At 45.1% G+C, this 16,594-nt stretch overlaps 1 protein-coding gene across 1 annotated transcript in view; it reads left to right on the top strand.

The window, feature by feature from the left end:
* The first annotated feature begins 226 nt into the window (after window positions 1-226).
* The window catches only part of RAP1GAP2 (RAP1 GTPase activating protein 2), a 228,584-nt gene continuing 212,216 nt past the window's right edge, over window positions 227-16,594 (top strand). Inside the window, exon 1 of the mRNA XM_054008314.1 lies at window positions 227-296. The gene's annotated coding sequence lies outside the window, so the exon portion shown is untranslated. The remainder of the gene's footprint in view (window positions 297-16,594) is intronic.

Below are 16,594 nucleotides of genomic sequence, written 5' to 3' on the forward strand. Positions count from 1 at the left end.
CTTTTGTCTCCTTTAAAAAGCACAGAAGGATTGCTGCGATAAACAGCACCCGCGAGCTGTTAAAGCCCCCTTGTGGCAGTGAGTATTGTTGGTGTTTTGCCAAGAGCCCATGGAGCATTAAAACAGCAGGTTAGCAAAGCCAGACACATAATCTACTAAAATCAACAATGCAATAGCTGCAGCTCCACGTCAGGAGCACTGTGTGGCTGGAGCAATTACATTTCTCTGCATTTATTTAGCCTTGATGGTAACAGTAAGTGTAAATTTTGCATAGAGAGAGCAGCAAGGAAATCAAGGTAAGATACCGTTTGAGTCGTGCTAAATTTGAACTGTGGTCACGATATATAGCAATATTTGAGGACCATGTGGCTATCCATATGTGAAGTAGAAAATGTATACACAGCAGCTCTTTAATGGAAAACGTGTATACATACGGTATAAAGTACATAATTGTCCTTGTCTCTCTACTGTATGTTTGTGTGCATGTAAATTAAGGCACGTCTGGAGGAGCTATTGTTTCAGTGTCTTACAAATATCAATTTGTGTGTCTGTGTTAAATGTGTAATTGAACAGGAGGGCTTTATACATTAGATGCATGTGGACACCAAGAATATCCTTCTTGACTCGAATGTGTGATCTGTATGTAAGCTACCGTCGCATGCCACATTTATTTGGAACAGCAAATGATTTCAAGGTTTATGTGGAAATTTGAAAATTCAAAGGAGGCAACTTCAAAAGGTCTCTTCAGTGCTCTGCTCGCCTATGTCAATGGGGAATTCTTGATTGTTGGTGCTCTTTTCAAATGGCTTTTTTACTAGAATTGTGTAGGGGGACATTCTGCCTGCAGACAGACACCACCTCTGCGAACATGCATCTCTAAAGTACTGTATGCTTGACATAAATAGGACAATGGAGAAGCTTTCTCTGAATATATATCTTTACTATCGCAGTATAATGTTTTCAGTAGAGACCCTCTTCCCCTTTGTTGTGTTTGTGGAAGATCTCTCGCTTATCTTGAGAAGACAGGGCATAATGCATGCTCATAAAGCATATACAGTGCACAGCACTGCTCTTGTCAGTCTCATCTCTGTGGGCACAGTACAAGCGACGAACCCTGTTCATGTGCTATACCGCAGCAGTGATAAGGGATGGGAGATTGGTCATTTGCATCCCAGGTGTAAAAAGGGAATGAGATTTTGTCTTCTATTCTGATTTTGTGTATTCCAGGCACTGCCTGTCTTTAAGACCCTTGTTGTTATAGTATTGCCAAGGACATAGTGTCTGCCCACACGGCACATTATATTCAGGATTGGAAATCAGCCAGTGATTCTAAATTCAGACTAAGAAGTGGGATTCAGACAGCATAACTCAGTTTTTGTGTGTAGCAGGTTTAACTAATCTCTTTCTTCCTTTACAATAGATGCCTCTTAAAGGGTAGCTGATGGTACCCCTATGAATAAATATGCTCTGCTTCTATACCAGATCTTTTCTGCACCTCTCCTCCTTCATTCTTTTTTGCTAAGGCTATTTGCATGAAAATAGGATGATGATGATTTTTTTTTGTGTGTGAGTCCATCTGCTTCTGCCGCCTGTTCTGCACCTGAAGTCAGAATCACTTGTGTATCACTATTGGCTGTGATGGAAACAGATACAACCTCCGCCTGAGGAGCTAGAGATTAGCCAAAACCAGGGTCATAAATCTGAACCCCTCCAGTTTCATATGGGGCACGGATCCATGCCTACTCCTGGTTCCAGGTTGGATCCTAAACCAGAAGGGGCTTTACTTTCTGGTTCTGGTTTGGATGAAGCTGAAATCTCACAAGAACATTCAAGATCTTGTGAGAGAGGCTGATTTACTGAGATTTTTGACATCATGGTCTGCAGTCTTGCAAGAACATGATGTAGGTATAACCCAGTACAAAATCAAAATAGCCCTGATTTGGCCTTGAATCAGAACTGTGAACCCTGCTTAAACCTAATTGTGATCCAGAACACCTCTCTCAGCCCATCTCCTCTTGGCCATTTGGTTAAACAGTGCGGAGCATGGATAGATTTAATACGTTACAACTTAATAAGAAAAGTGACCAGAAACCCACCTGCATGTCTTCACCCATGAAAAGAGACTGATCATAAGGCAACAGTGCGGGAGAACCATTAAGTGGATTTGTAGGGGAATGGTCAGATGGAAAGGGAAGGAGTCAAGATCAGCCCTTTTTGCTTCAGCTGTTGTCGCCTATTAAATACAGATAAATATGCGCTGCAAAGTTAACATAAGAACGGCCATACTGGGTCAGACCAATGGTCCATCTAGGCCAGTATCTTGTCTTCTGACAGTGGCCAGAGCCAGGTGGCCCAGAGGGAATGGAAAGAACAGGGCAGTTATCGAGTGATCCATCCCTTGTTGTCCAGTCCCAGCATCTGAGTACTTAATGCTACTCCAAGCAGCAGCAGCTAAGGGATCACAGCAAAGGATAGAATAGTCCTGAAATATAGGTAGCCCTGGTGATGGTAGTGTCCGGGGGAGTCATGTTATAGTATGTCCATGCAGTGGTTCTAGTCTGTTTGCTTGCTTGAGAGTAGTGGTCGTGTGCTCTGGACCTTCAGAGTGTGGTGGGGGAAGCTGCCTTCTGGGGATGTAGTGTGTGTGTGTGTGTGTGTGTGTGTGTGTATGTGCTGCATACTGGATCTTCTGTGATTCAGTGTGGGCGTGTGTGTGTGAATATGTATGCATGTGTGTGTGTGCACACTGCAGTCTGGACCTTCTGGAGATGCAGTGTGTGTTTGTGTATGCACACGCACTGCTTCTTTCCAGGCCCCTCAGAGTTTTGGTGCATCCCTTCCGAGCTACGTTCACGCCCAAGGAAGAGCGTGAGACCCAAAGAACTAGATCCTCTCAGTAATAAAGAGCAGGAGGAAAGAAATACAGAAAATCTGCGATGTATGAACAGATTCTTTCTAAAAAATATGGCCCCGTAGGAAATTTCACTGCTCTTTAATCATTGTTGAAGGGATGAGATTCTAATGTGGTTAGCGCTATGGCCATAAAATGCAGAATAGCACTGCCCATTAAAATGGGTTCCAATTAATAATGGTTAAAGAATACATTGAAAGATTGGAAAGCTGTGAAATTTCTTGGTCTGTCATCTTTTAAGATCAGATAAAACCCTTGACCCTAGAAAGAGCAGAACCATTGAACACACAGATGTGGTATTGTGGTGTACCCCATTTAAGGATAGTGATGTCCCAGAGCCAGTCAACCATGTTCCAAGGCTCAGCCCCTTTAAGAGCAGGCATGCTGGGATGCGTAGTTCCCTGAGGGATCCTGGGGAATTGTAGTCAGAGGGAGGGGAGGAAAATATCAGGTGACAATCATGTGACCAGCCACAGTATATAAAGGAAGACTGTTGCTCAGAAAGCAGAGGGATGCAGGAGTTTGCTGGTGGTGGAAATCTTAGTTGACAGACCTGCAGGGAGCAAAGCAAAGCGTGCATGTAGCCTCAGCTGGGAAAGGCTATCTAGGACTGTGAAGCCCTGGAGGGAAGGATAAGGGTGATGACGCTCTGGTGAAGGTCTGCAAGGACTTTGGGACGGGCTGGACAGAACTGGTGAGTTTGGGGAAGGGAACTAGAAGACTTGCTTTCAATGAAGTTTACTTTATGTTCATAAACCAAACCCCAGAAGAGGAGCGGTAATTCAAAAGTGCCAGTCGTGGGTGTTTTTCTTGATGGGTATGAAAATCAAGGTAGTGGATGCACCTGATGACAGAGTAGGTAAGCTGCTGCTTCAGGTATATATCTGCCCATGTTCATCCCCACAGCAGGTGAATTTCCACCAGGTGCAAAGGTCTCAAACAAAATCCTAGGCACCCCTGAAGCCCCAAGTAAGTGGTGTTACTTGGGTTTCAGTATTGCACAAGGTGCCTACGCTAGGGTGACTTGCATATGCTGAGTGAAAACATGCATTGTATGTAAACTAAAATGTTTGTATTTTAAATAGATTTATTTGGATATAAGGGCAGCGCATGGTATGTTCAAGAGAGACTGGCTCCCAGTATCTCTTTAATCTTCTGAGTAACCAAATTAAAGTCAAGACTGTGCCATGTACCCTGCGATCTCTTACTGTCATCACTGTGTGGTGGGGAAAAAGTACAGTGCTAAATGAACTCAGGACAGTCACTCCAGCTCCTGATATTTAAAAAGTCCCAGTCTAATAATAATGGTCTATAATCCTTTTTATATTTTTAAGCACTCTCCAAATACTCATGGTTGGACTTGGTTACAAACTTTCTCAAAGTTGAGGAGTTATTTGGATCTGGGCTTTAGGTTAGGGCCCATCTCTAATGTGGACTAAACACTAATTAAACCAAAGAAGTTTTTTGTTAAATAACAACTGCATTGTGGGGAAACTGCACATTCAGCATCTCCACTTTGCTCTGCCATCAGTTATACAAGTAGCCAGAGCCCCGGCACTGCTCGGTGTCTAAAAGACTCTTGACTACTGTGTAGCAAGTAGCTGTTTGAGGGTAAATGATTGCATTTTCTGTAAAGTAGGAAGACTAGTAATGGGGCACCTTTTATCCCAGCACTTTCTATAATAGGGGAAGGACCCTGTGATGGGGTGTTTACCCCATACTGGCAGCAAGGGGTTAATAGGGCCCTAGAGAGGCTGCGCGGAAAGCAGACAATAGGAGAGGGGCTGCAAGGAACAGCTAATCAGGTCCCAGGAGGCCCATGTAAGAAGAACTGCAGGGTAGAGCCTAGACAGTTACTCCCTGAAGTTTAAGGAGGGAGGACTGGGTGTCTGGCGGGCAGAAGGAAGCTAGCGCCCTGGACAGAGCAGTGCTGCTAGCAGGGACCAGGGAAGCTAGAGAAGAGCTCCTGGCTGGCTGCTGGGATTTGCAGGCTGAGGCACTGAGGCAAGGACGAAGAGGGTGCTGGGTCCACTGGGGGAAGTGGCCGAATAATTGGCTGCAGTCGCTGCTGGGGAAGTGGCGGGACAGTTGGATTGCGACACTCACCCCCGGAAGCGGGGAGCACAGATCACGACACGGCCACAGGGTTGTGTCATGAAGAGAATGTTGCGTTCCTTGGAGCGACGTGGGTCCGGGAGCAGAAGTGATGGCGGGCGAGGCACCACCGGGCGTGGATATAGTAATGTGTGGTGCTAATCCCCAAGATGATCAGCAGGATGCACCAGCATGGTGAGTGGAGTCTTGTCACAGACCCCAACAGCCAACACTCAAACTTGGGTAACTGGAGTTAAGCTTCTAAGTAAGTGGCCTGACCTTAAAAATGCTGAGCACCCCTCAATGTCAAAGGGTGCTGCTGGTGCTCAGTGCCTCTGACTGACCTAAGTGCCTGGGTTTGGGTTCCTAAGTGTGAAAATGTTGTTGGTTGAAGTCCCCTTGTGCTGGCAGCGAGTGAGAGCCCTGTAAGTGTTAGTGTTGTGTGCCTGGCTTGCATGGTGCCATGAACCAAGCTAACTTATTACACAATGCATTAGAATATGCCTGCGGCCCAGCCTGATGTGCGGGATTTCTGTATTCTGAGGGGGAGAAGCCTCTTCTGTCCTGAGTCTACTGGGGGTGTTACCCAAGAGAACTGCACGGGTTATGTTCTGCTCCCAGGGTGTCAGAGGAACTAGGAGTTACTTGTATTGCATAGTAGGAGAACCAGGCTTTGGGATTTGGCCCCTTCTGCAGCTTGAAGACAGTCCTTCATCCTCTTAAAAGCTCCTAGGTAACAATGAGATCTATACTGTATTGAGAAGACAGATTAGCATCAATAGACTTTAAATGCTGAAATAGTTAAACATATTGATCTCCACTGCACTCCTGTTGGCTCCTGCCCCTGAGAAATTCAGGCTTTAAATTGTTTTGCCTTCTCTTCCTCTAAGAATGAGATTAGCAGAAGTACAAATACTTGTAGACATTCAATAAAAGATGATTTTTTTTTTTTGGGGTATGACCACACACAAAGTCCCTTGTCAAATCACTTTCAACAGCTCCAGTTGAATCAATGCTATTTTATCACGGCATCATCTAGGTACATAACCAACTTGCGCTCACTAATGACATATGGCCAGATCCTCACCTTGTGTAAATTTGCATGGTTACCTTGAAGTCAATGGAGTTAGGGTGAATTACACCAGCTAAGGATCTGATCTGCTTCTGAAGTAGCCATTTAACAAAAGGTTTTATGGTATGCCCTGCAAAGATAGATTGTAAGGATGTCTTCTTGGGTCCACTTGAGTCCCCCCCACCTCTTCATCACTCACCAGACTGCTGGTTCTGTGTTTTAAGTCTCTGGAGTCCGAACAGAGTCCATGCGCACTGTTTGTCTTGGGGTCCTTAGAGGATCTACACCCCAAGAGTTCGTCTATCTAGTGCACCATCCTGTTTACACCATACAGTCCATTGCCCAGACCCTGGAACCAATGCTGACCCCACAGGTTCCTCTGTATCTTAAACACATCCTCTCCCAAAATCCCCTGATGATATGAGCCTTCTGCATTGCAGATTAACACTCTCGGGTGCCCTGTGATTAGGTGTAGTACATACAGGACTCGAACACACAGCATTGTTCTTCAGTAGCATAACAAATACACAGATATACCAAAATAATAAATCTGATGTGTGGTTCTCTGCCTCAGTTTCCTCTCCACTCAAGAATATTCTTTGAGGTGGCGTCAGGGTCATCTGAGGCTCTCCAATGTCCTTCTGTTGTAGTGGTTGGGTGGGTTCTGAAACATGGAGCCTTCTCCTTTAGCTTGCCTCTTTGACTGTGGCTCATCTGTCCCCTTCCCTTCTCCTGCCCAAACTTCTTGTGTGTGAGTCTTTTCCCTTATGAGTCCTTTTTAAACACCTGTTTTGTCACTTCTGTCTTGTTGGCCTCCTTGGAGAACTTCCACTCCCTCCGTTTGCACCTGCCTTTAGACAAGAGGAGGAAGTATCTTCTCCCAGCTTGGGCAACCCCTCTTAGGATATCTGTCCCTTGATCAGCCAATAATCCTTATAATTGGGCACTCCTCATTGTCCTCGGTCTGGCGTTGTAGATCCTGTCGGCAATGGTGGCTACCCAGAGGCAGAGGAACATTTGTGAAAAACCAGTTTGATGTCAACAACTGCATAATAATGCCATGATATCAACCTGAATTCATACATGTGACTTACGTTTCCAAAATCGTGTCAGTCTATTCCCATTGATACTCCACTTTACTTTGCACAAATAAATCAAACATCCTTAGTGTCTTGGTTGTATTTCTAGTATAACTTCACCATCAATATGTTGTGATCAACAATCTTAAAAAGCCGGCAGCACCCTAGTTTGTGTGTCCCCGCCCCCTCTTTTTTTATATCTCTAGTGTATTTAGATACTGTAGATGGAATGTTTCCAGCAGCAATTCACATTTTAGAAAAATCACATGTCTTAAATGTAAATAGTTGTTCAATCTCCTGGTCGGGTTTGGTTTTTCAGACAACAGAGTAACCAATAGGGGCTTCTAATGCTTCAGGACAAATCAATTTCTGTAATCAGCAGTGTGTTCCTCTAGCCACTTCTAATGATTTGGGCTAAATCCAATCTAACCTTGTCTGTATTGTTGAAATGCCTCTTACTGGGTGACCTCAGTAAAAACCAGCTTACGTTCGCTCTTCCATTTGAATTTGTTGGTATGTAGACTTGTTAGTGAAGCTGAAAAGGGGCTGTTTGGATGGGTGGTTAGAGCAAAGCAGTTGGGAGCTCGGATAATCATAAAGGCCAATCTGAGCTGAAGGTTTTGACTCCCCTGTGTGACCACTGGTAAGTCACATTACCTTTCTGTACATAATGGTATGTGTACCCTGCCATCACGGGCCGTAATTGCAGCGTGTGTAGATGTACTGAGCTAGCTTTAATCTAGCTAGTTTGGGTACCAGAGAGTGAAGCCGCAGTTGCATGGCTTTGTGCAGCTTGTTTAAAAGAGTACAGACTAGCGGATCTGGGAAGTAGCTTGATTAAAATGGAGGTGTCCAGGGAAAAACCCTAGAAGCAGTGGCATTGTGTTTTGTTTCTCCCGTGTTCTTAGATTCTGAACTCTCAGAGCAAGGACTGTTCTGAAATATTTAGAAAGGGCCTGGCATGGAGTAGGTGCTAATGCAAATAAATACCTGCAAGTCTCATTGCATTTTTCTTCCTTTGGTCAATCTCACGTTTAGATAGAAAGGGGAATTGGATCTTCAGTTTTATCGGCTCACATTGGCCGCTTATTTTATTGTATCCTGAGCCTCACACATAAACATCCGAGATCTAGGGAATGTTCCCAATTGAGTTGGGTAGGCTGGCACGTACTGTAAGTTGCCATATATTCCTTCTCTATCTCCTCCACAGTATTCCAAGTAACAAACCGTGTGAACGGGATCACGGAAATGCATTACAGGTAGGCTCGTAATGAAAATCAGTACAACTAGATACTTCTCTGACTTATGTAAACCATATTAAGGCCTCCCAGAAATGTACCCTGTTGTGTTTGATGTCTAGCTAAGAATCACCTCTTGGGTGACCGAGTTGTTTGTGATCACCTTTGGTAGTTGCCTGAGATAGGTTTGACTAGACCTAGAAAATGTGTTAATATTCCTTAACATGGCCTGTTAATGAACAATGCATCACAAATAGCAACCTGCAAAAAACAGGCTTTAGAATCTTTCCCCCCCCCCCTCCACAGGAACCCACTGCTCAAGGCATGTTGGTAGATTTCCAGCCTCATTCCACTGTAGCAGTAGCATGGTGAAAAGTAGTAGGCAGCCTCCTTTGTTCTACAATTCATTCCTATGCTGCCTTGCTTTGCCTTATTGATAGGGCTGGGATGTGGAATGTCTTTTCGCTGCCATGATATAATCTAATCGTATTCCTGCATGGACACTACCTTTTTATATACAGTTGTAATAAAAAGATGAATAGTGTTGCTGCAGTGCATGAAGTATTACAGCATTAATGATGCAGTCTGTCTTCTGCAGCCAAGGTAGCAAAGAAAGAATTATACTGTCCTTCCTCGGCGTAATTTCAGCACCAGCTGTGTGGACTGTTCCTCAGTAAAGATACTCCCAGATACAACAAGTATCCCCATCTCCCCCTTGCCGGTATTTAGATGATCTAGCACAGATCTTTCTATATACAAAAAAGGGGGGTAAGATATATGCCAAATGTTCTTTGCAAATCAGAAATAAATGCATGGTTTGTGCATAATCACTTTAGGAAAAAAAATCTAAGTTTTCTTCCTGATGAATTCAAGTAGGATGATACTTGTTAGCATTTTGGCAATTGTAGACATTTGAGATGGAAAAGACTTGTTGGCAAAATGCTACAGAGGACTGTAATTTTGGGTGCCCTGGGATGGTTTTGAGCTATTCCAAGTTGAACTCCTGAAATTAGAGAATACTTCTGAAAATTTTGGCCATATGTAGGACAGATTACTTCCATAGGCATCCGTAAGCGGCTCAACAATGGGTGAAGAGTACACAATGTGGCCAGTGTAGTTTTGTTCAGTACAGCGAATCAAATTCAGACCTAGTAGCGGTGGATGCATCTCTGATGTAGAGTTGGTCAGGAATTTTTTGACGAACCCCCCTTTTGCAAAAAAAATCAAAATAGTGAGGTGTCGGAATCAAAAGTGTTCGTGAAATGGTTTTGACTTTGGTTAATCTCCTGACTCAAAACATTATTTAAAAATGTTGACATTGTCAAAATGCTTCATTTTAACACTTCAGAAAATATTTTGATTTTTTTTTTAGATGAAATGAAATGTGATTAGATTTAGACTAAAGGAAAGAAAAGAGTCAAAATTGAAACTAAACATTTTGAAATTACTGCAGTAAAACATGTTGTTGGATCTGAAGCAAACTTTTTTTTTCAGATTTCTGGTTCAAAAAGCACCAAGTTCAACTGCTGTCCTGGTTTGAGGATGGGAAAATGTGGATACTTCAGATTCTTTGCAGGATGGGAAAATAGCATCCCATCCAGCTGTTCTCTGAAGCCTTTTACTTACAGCATTAGGCTTGCAAAATAAGTCTGTAATTGGCACCTATACGTGCCTCATTATGGATGGTGCTGAATTCAGTATGAGTTAAAGACACCCAACACCCTGCAGGGTTCTAACCCTGTCTCTTCCTGCCTGGGGTGCGGACTCATGTTCCCGTGTCCGTTCTCTTTCTCTGTAGCCTACTTCCACCATTTCTCTATCCCTTGAAACAAGGGGAAGCCAGGACACACAGCTGCTGCAATCTCAGCCAGCAGGGGGCGTTTTTTTTTTTTTGCATGACACAGCCACTGATCTGCAGCACATTAATTAGCTGATTACACTGCTAACTCAACATGAAGCTGTGTTATTCATGCGCAGACTCTGTTAAAATAACGCTAAGTGATCTGGCTTAACACAGCACAAGGTCTGGCTAATTCCAACCTGGGCTGGCTGCAGCTGTCAAAGGATTATTTTGCTCCTTTAGAAAACAAATGACAGTCATTTTACCCCAGTTCTTGATAGATCCTCTTTAATAGGTTCATTAGTGCAAATTTGTGCAAGCTGCAGTCTTCTGAATGAAATGCTGCCCTTTGATCTGGCTAAACTTGGTAACAACATAATATTTAGCACACTAAAAGCAGGGTCCCTTCCTAACCTGCCCTAGAAACACAGTTCACACACTGTAAAATGCAAACGTGTGCTACTTCCTGACCTTGGTTTATTAACAAAGAAAACAGCAATGAGATAATAAAGTCCTGTTGGTGCCTTGCCAGATTTAGCTGCTCTGAGGGTTCCTCCCTGCAAGACTGCTCAGCCCACATCCTATATCCTCTCTCCATCTCCCTTAAATCCAACTAGGGGGAAATTATGTCCTCGGTAGAACTCCCTGAACCCTTTTTCAGGGGAAAAAACTCCTGCAAACTGGGCAGTTATTTCAGGCAAACGCCGCCATCTGGATTTTTGTTACACCAGTTCTATGCTGATAGCATTTCGTATGCTTAAATGGAGTCACTCCAGTGTAAGTGAGGGGAGAACCAGGACCATAGTTCTTTTCATTTTCAAATTGCTTTACCAATGTGTGGCTAAATTCTGTGCTGGCTTGGAGCCTTGTGGAACTTCAAACGGTGTACACCGGCCCTCAGTGCAGAATCTGGACCAATACTAGCTAGCTTTTCCTCAGAGCTCCCTTGTGAGGCAAGCAATATTATTACCCCCATTTACAGAAGGGGGAAAACTGGGCCAGATTGGTGAAGTTTCCATTGGCCTCAATAAGAGTTAGAATAGAACTCGGGACTTCCAGGCTGCCATTCCTCTGATCACGCAACTAGACAGTACCCCTCTACATTTATTGTATTGTTTATGCAGCTCAGGCTGTGCATCTAGATCAATAAATTGGAAGAATGTATTTCCCTGGCCCTACATACCCTCTCTCTTACAGTGTCTTGGGACTGGTTCAATAGTCTTTTTAAAAACCCTCTCGTTTTGAAATGACCAACCGACTTTCTCTTTAGTTGCACAGAAATACCGATAGGAAATGCGGGTTCAATCCTGCAAGAGACTGAGCGCCCTCAATTCCCATCACTTCATGGAAAGCGGGAATTGAGGGCGCTCAGCACCTCACAGGAGGCAATTGGCACCTTGTAGGGCTGGCCTTTAAGGGTATGTCTACACTGCAATCAGGAGGGATGATTGCAGCCCGGATAGGTGCCGCGAGCTTGCTTAAAATCACTGTAGTTGCAGTGGCATGGGCGGTGGCGTGGGCTAGTTGCCCGAGTACTATTCTCGCCTCCCTCCCCCCGCCCCGCTCCAGACTCAAGGTATGTATTCGCCACGGGCTAGCCCGCCCCACACTGTTGTTTTTAGCAATCTAGCTCGATCCAAGCTAGCTTGGCTATGCCTACCCATGCTGTCCAGCTGGCAGTGGCGAATAATGGATGGTTACAAGGGTCGGTTTGCTTTGCCCGTGTGTGTGTGTGTGTGTAAATGAATGTGTGAGAAAGTGGGAGGGTGAGTGAGAGGGTGGGATGTGAGACTAGAAATGCTTCGTTATCTGTCCTTTATGGAAACTACCGCCTCATTTTTTTTTTTTTTTTTTGCAGGAAACCACACGTGTGATTAACAGTTACCAGGCACCGGCTGCTGGGCAGCTTGGGGTCTCGGATTCTTCTTTTTCTCACCCATCAGCTCTGACCCTTAGCTCAAGCAGAACCTTTGCATTAAGGCTTTCATTATAAATCAGATGTAAGCACTGACTGTGGACCGCAAGTGAGTTAGTGTCCTCACGGCCCACAATCATGTGCAGAAAATAGAGAGAGATGGGGGGGAAGCCATCTGTGATATACATCTCAGTCACTCAATCATCTAGTTTTGCACTCAAATTGCTCAAGGCAGGGAACGCAAAGTATTAAGATAAGTTGACTTCAGAGTAGATTTGGTCATTGGTAGGACACACAGACACCCCCTCCCCCCCCCGGTAATAAACGCATTCAGTGGTCAGCATAAATGAGAGGGGAATTTGGTTGCTCATTAATAACACTTAGTGCTTCCCACTTGCAGATCTGAAAGTGCTTCACAAAGGAGGTTAAGCCCCAGTACCCTCATGTGACTGCTGGGAACCAACCCCCCGAGAGAATTAAGTGATTATGACTTTCCAAATGACACTGGAGACCAGCTGGGAATCTAAGATGATCTCTCGGCTTCCACTCCCCTGCCCTGCCCACTGGACAACACAACTTCCCCACTGGATAACAGAGACTTCTGGGCCACACCTATTAAGGAAACACCAGGTTTTGTGGTATGCTGCTATGCCATGGAGCCCTCTCAGTTCCCTTTCTCATTGTGTCACATTGCATCAGTGCTTCCATCTTGATCTGATTTCTCCTTCGTACCCACAAATTCATTTACAGCTGTTTCCCAGCACCTCTCTCGCACTTTCATCCATCTGAGATGCAGAGAGGAATGCTGCGTGGGTGGCAGTCCCTACCGCTGACAGCAGCTGGGCATCGAATCTAAGAAGAGTAGACAGAGGGAGGTGTGAGCAAGATCTGATTCAACAGAGCCCAAAGATGCTGCTAGTGCTTCATCTCAGTACTTGCTTGCCTAGGCAGCACAAGACACAGGCATCACTTAAGGGCTTAAATGCTTTGCGGGCTCTCTGTGCAGGGGCGACTTGCCCATGGTCACACAGGGAGGCTAGGGACTGATCCCAGATATTCTGAGTCTTAGTCCTGTGCCTTAACCACATGGATGGCTGAGAGGGCGAATTATGGGCTAAGGAACGTCTAGCTGGTTTGAAACGAACCAGTGGTGGTTGTGATGGAAAAGCACTTACCTGCCGGCCTACATGAAATGGGTATCCACAATACAAAAGCAACACTGCACATGTCACCGACTAGCTAATTGAAGTGAGGCCTAACTGTCTCTTCTGCCCTGACTTTGAAATACCACCTCCGATCAATTTCAAGGAAAGCTGGAGGCATCGCTGGGTAGAACCCTATTGATCCCGATGGCAACTGGGGAACCTGACCGCTGCACCCGGTGCCCACTTGGTGCGGCAGGCAAAGGGGCATTGTGACATCAGCGGTAACTCAGCCAGTCATCATCCCCTCCCTCCTGTTATTTTCATACTTCAGTCCCACTGGTTGAAATGAATTGGCAAATGAATGCGGGTTGGGGACTAAGGTGCTTTGCCAGAGTTGGTGCTCTGGGGGGTTCAGAACCGGAATATCCGGGGCTGCTTCGGATCAGGAGCTGTATTGGCTGAGTGGGAGGAGGCGGGAGGTTTGTCCTGTGACTCCCTCTTTGCCTGGCTCAGGTGGGATCATTTACCTCTACCCAGTCACAACTGTCTTAGTTCCTCTAACCAGGGCCCGTTTGGTGCTGCAAGCAGAGCGCTTACTTGAGGGAGCGAGGGATGACTGGTTGAATTACCTCTGATGTCACAATACTACTGTTCTGGCCCTCTGCCTGCAGCACCACTCGGGCCCAGTTAAGGGGAGGTTGTTGCTGTGAAACCAATAAAACAACAAAGAGAAGAATGGGAGCGGCTTCGATGACTTAACAATACAATGTCGGTTTAGTGGCAGAATTTTGTAAAATTGCTACAGATTGAGGGATACAGACTGTATTCCTGCTCCTCCTGCCATCTCTGCATGAATCCGTGAGCCTCGTGTTACTATTACAGTTAGGTTAATTCTTGTGTGATGCAATAGCGAGTATTTTAGCATAACCCTAAATGCAGATGGAACTTCATCTGTTACATAGAACTTTTCAAATGCAGTTGAGGCTCAATGGATTATTCGCTGGTCTAAATAGCTAGAGCTTCATAGACTTCAATGTTTATTTCATAGACTATCAGGGTTGGAAGGGACCTCAGGAGGTCATCTAGTCCAACCCCCTGCTCAAAGCAGGACCAATCCCCAGACAGATTTTTGCCCCAGATCCCTAAAAGGCCCCCTCAAGGATTGAGCTGACAACCCTGGGTTTAGCAGGCCAACGCTCAAACCACTGAGCTATCTTCCCTCCTCCCCGCCTATACTTCAGTGGAAGCCTTATTAAACCCTTTATGTAAGTTTCATTTGCATATTTGCAATTCAGTGTCCGCTATGAGCGTTCTGCTTTTGAAGACCGCTGATAAAACCTGACTAGATAACCCATGAGTACAAACAAACAGACAAATCAAGTGTGTTTTGACCATGGCAACATATAACTCTGGCACACAGTTGGCATTTCTTGGTAAACAAAATCTAAACGGAACAGTTTGTTCTCATTAAAATGTAAGCCTATACATTGTAATAATGAACTGACCAGTCTCTCTCCCTGTCTCTGCTATATTTTGTATCTTAATAAGGGAACCCTCTGAGAGTGGGGGCATCTTTTTTTTCACCCTACAAAACTTCTGCTTAGAACTGACATTAAATGACAACTGGAACTGCAATCTGCAGTGTAGTGAAATGAGTGGGGACTTTCATTCTCCGTTGCTAGACACGGAGTTTCATTACCTCTTACTTCACAGTGGGAGAGATTGTGGCTTTCAGCACAGCCTCAGCAAGGAGGGGTGTGGGAGCTGTACCACCCCAGAAGTAGCCTTTGGAGGCACTGTGATCGCTGAGTCACAATTCTGTCACTTCTTCCTATAGGTGGAGTTGGTGTAGCGATTGGGTGCTGGCCTCTATCAGCAGCTAATGACACTCACCCCCAGTCAGCTGAGCCGTGCAGGCCATTGAATGGGAGTGGTCTAGCTGCAGCTTTGTCTGTATGCCTCTCTATACCTGCCCTAGAGGGGAATAGGTGTATGCATAGACTGTCATACTCCAGCACCCCTGGACCTAACGTGCCATCTTACCCCTGCATGCCTACAAAGGGGTATAAGGTCTACGTTCCCCTCCCATCCCTAAATTCAACCCTGGTATAACTCCTCCTCAGGGAATTTGGCCCCTGATGTTTTGTACAATTACTGTTCACACCAATCAAAGAGGCAGGGCCTCCTTGTGTGAGGTACAGTACAGACCAAAGACAAGGAAGACAGTCCCAAGAGAGCGACCCTTTTATTTCTCTCCTGTTTTCTGGAACAGGATCTTTGAAGACGTATCTCCGGAGATGGATTTTTCGGGGAGTGATATTATTCTACCAGTGGTGGTTGGGTTTTTTTGGCAGCGCTTTGTCTGGAGATTTGGTCCTGGCAGCATATTGGTATCCTAAGGCTATCTAATTATTTTGCTTCTGTAGGCACACCTAGAGGACGTGCTCCATCTGAACACAATGGCAAAACTCCCATTGACCTCACCCATGCAGGGTCTGGCCCTGATAGCACTCGGCAGAAACCAATTCCACAGTCAAACACTAGGCCCCAGTCTTGCAAGACACAGAGCACCCTGGCAGAAGCTAACGAATGTGCAGGATCAGGCTCTCACATACTTAGCACAGTATGCTCTGACATTTCATTCCCCAGTGCCTTTGTCACAGAACCCCAGAGAAGTAGTTAATTTTGGATATTACAGATGGTGCCAAAGATTCATCTTCCCTGGAGCTTTTGTGTTTCTTAATTTTAGTTGATTGATTACAATGACTTGGCTATTACTGTTTTGAAGGGAACATTCTCCTCCTCTCTCCCCCCCGGTTGGTTTCAGTTATACAGAATACTCCTGGGGCAGGAAAATGTCACAGCAGAAAATTGTTTCTGGAGAGGCTGCCATAAGGACCCAACGGCAGAGGGTTCTGTAACGACACATCCCCGGTGAAATGCCATGTTCCCAGTTTAGCTGGTGCCCGTGGGTGGCCCAGGGGTGCTGCTGGTCAGCATTGAGGTGTGTTGCTTGAACTGTGCTGGGGAAACAAAACACATCCTATGGTCCTGATCCAAAGCCCAGTGAAATCCGTGAAAAGACTCTCATTGACTTCAATGGGTTTAGGATCAGGTCCTGTGTGTGACTCTAACTCTCCTATCGTTGTTGTTTTGTCAAGGTTTCAAAGCTATTTTTCGGATTGTTCTTTTCCATCAGAAAAACTGTATTGCAAACAAGACAGTCCTAATAGTTCTCTTTCACAGCAAAGGCGTTTTGATTTGCCGATGGTAATAGCCTTGAATGAGGACGATATTGAA

This window comes from Malaclemys terrapin, chromosome 18 (assembly GCF_027887155.1).
Source record: "Malaclemys terrapin pileata isolate rMalTer1 chromosome 18, rMalTer1.hap1, whole genome shotgun sequence".
NCBI lineage: Eukaryota > Metazoa > Chordata > Testudines > Emydidae > Malaclemys > Malaclemys terrapin.